Source organism: Arvicola amphibius, chromosome 11, assembly GCF_903992535.2.
Source record: "Arvicola amphibius chromosome 11, mArvAmp1.2, whole genome shotgun sequence".
NCBI lineage: Eukaryota > Metazoa > Chordata > Mammalia > Rodentia > Cricetidae > Arvicola > Arvicola amphibius.
This window is the reverse complement of record NC_052057.2, coordinates 92022091-92024771: the sequence shown is the minus strand read 5'-3', so window position 1 is coordinate 92024771 and position 2681 is coordinate 92022091. Positions and strand designations below refer to the sequence as shown.

Here is a 2681-nt window from a genome sequence, read left to right as displayed (position 1 = left end):
AATTTTTATCTCTGAAATTAAAAAAAGATGATTTTACTAATAATATGAATAAGAGCTATTTCCCCCTCCATTCCTGAGATGTCTGTTATCTTATCTCTGGCACGGCAGCTGCACCTGAATATAATGCTGTTTCAGCTAGTAATTTCAGCTTGCTTAACTAGTAGCAGTTTGATGGGACATTTAGGTACCACAGGATCCATCTCCTGCCCCTGACACCAAAAACAGTTTTAACTAAATATAATTCTATTTTTCAATAAGACTCAGGAATCAGAGGCTGCGTGGAAACTTACTAACTCAGGGAGGTTGAGGAGCAACTATCTGATCTTCCTTTTTTGTGTCTCAAAAAAAGAGCTTCCTTCCACTCTGCCAAAACAGAAACCTGCTACATTCAAAGACCCTCTTAATACTTCCTGCATGTCCCTCTATTCATCTTCCAGATGCCCTCTGACTCACTGCGATTCCCTGCTGTCAATTAGCGGCTAGCTCCACCTCCTGAGCCAAGGTTGATGTCAAGTAATTAATTCAAACACAGTCTCCAGGTTCACCGTGTTATTATGTACTCAGCAACAGATGCCTGCCCTTTCCACACTAGAGGCTGTTCCTGTGTCCTTCTATGTCTGTACCTTTAAACATTATCCATTGAACTATAACCAACAGCATATTCAAATAGACCATGCTTTCCTTAACATGGTGTGAATATTTAACACCTAATGAAGTAAAATTGGTACCTTGCTTTTTTTTTCCCACAAGTGTTTTAGGTTTTTAGAAAAGCTCTTATTTTCCCCCAGTGTTCAGTTTCCTTTAAAGACCCCCATCTCCCTTGAAGGATTGGTGCAGGCAGCTAGCCAACAGCAGGACTTGTTCACTTGAAGACGTTGCCTTGACTGATGCTTTGCGCACATGCTGGAAGGCCCCCTCCCAGGAAAAGCACATTTGAACCAGTGTCTGGGTCTCCTCCCTACGAGGATACGGTTTCTCCCGTGTATATGACTCATAGTTCACCTGCCAATCTGGACACAGCCGAAAAGTAAGTTCTAGGCCGTGAAAGACCCAAACGCCAGAAATGGAGCTACTCTTGTTGGTTCCAAAGATGATGGCACTTGCAAAAAGCCATTCTTCCTCAGTGTATCCAATCTGGAACATTCCAGGGATGAGGTTGCAACTCACAAAGTTCTGGGTGAGTGCTTCAGGGAAACAGTATTCACCATACCAAAGGTACCAGTCATCCTTACCAAATGAACCAGAAACACGGCAACGGCACCGAGAGGGTATTCCTTGGAGGACTTCAACTTAAAGTCATCCAACACAAAGGTGCTCTTGGCCAGGTGAGAGGAGCAGTTCTTCGCCTTGGGCTCGGCAGCCAGTGCCTGCTCATGCTCATCCACCTTTTCCACAGGAGCTGGAACAGCGGCCTTTTTTTCCACTTTGTGTTCAGCTTGGGGCTTCTATTTCTCTTCTTCTTAACCCTTGTCTTTCCTTAGAATGTCTTTTATGGTTGGCTCTCTGAAAGCTTCTTAGCCTCAATTTCAGCCATTTTCTCAAACAGCTTCCCCTCCCGCAAGATTTCCCTAAATTGGGTCTGGCAAATGAAGGTGAGATGCCATCAGTTGGTATTGGGAAAAGCCTGGCAAAAAGAAAGCTCTAACACCTGTTTGTATCGTTACAGAAAAGTACAGACAACAACTGTGATATCATCCAGTGCCGTTTGCTCACCCACCAAAAATATCCTTTTCTTCAAATGAGTGTCTAGCAGCTCCAGGATTTCCCTCATCTTCTTCTTTGTTGTTGTTGTTGTTTTTGTTTTTGTTTTGTTTTGCATTTTTAGTGGCCGGTTTGTTTGTTGCATGATGCCCAAGGTAATGAATACCCAGGTGCTGGCTGGAGGAACAATGCCAGTGTCAGGAATGCTCACCCACCACGACCACCACCACCACCACCAGAGCTACTTCCGCTGAAGTATTTACCAGCAGGTCCGTGTTGCTTACAAACTAGGCAACAGCATTGTTCTCAAACACACAGAATCCATCATCACCCTCATATAGGAACCTTGCCAGAAAGAAATTTTCTGAGAAATTCAGGGGTGCGGTTGGTTTGTCCAAAGTGGAAGTGGGGTGGCGCGGAGAGCTTACAGACCTGAGCCCCACTGTACTGAGCACCAATGAAGACCTTGAAGACTCTCCAGTTTTCAGGACGTGTCCAGAGTCCCAGAATTTACGGGGTGGAAATTTTGTTGCTGATTAGAAAAGGTTTCAAAAATTGTTTCTTTGAATTTTTGAGACGATGATAAAATTGCATATTTTTAATGATGGTTTTATTTATCAAAAGTATTGTTGCTGAGTATTCAAATTCCCAAGTCCAATTGTTCTTGCCATTTAATAGGAGCATCTGATAATCCCTTATAGAAAAAGAAAAGCCATTAAACATCCCCTGTTAGCTGTCTCCAGTTCTACTATAAGGAATTTTGTGTATTTATGAAAGTGATTCGTTTATTATGCTTTTTAACTTGTATTTAAAAGCAGTGTGAGTAATAGATTTGATGTTAAATGTTTTTTGGGTTTGCAGCTACTGTGACAGTTTCCGTTATCATATCTTGCAGTTTATTGCTAGATTGGCTTCCTATGAAGACATCCATATCAACTTCTAACAAAAATTGGCATCTTTATATCCAGTTGATTCATCTT

The 2681-nt window shown here is 42.2% G+C and overlaps 1 pseudogene; it reads right to left on the bottom strand.

Annotated features, from left to right (window-relative positions):
• Positions 1–862: 862 nt before the first annotated feature.
• LOC119826064 lies at positions 863–2211 on the bottom strand (annotated as a pseudogene).
• Positions 2212–2681: the final 470 nt, after the last annotated feature.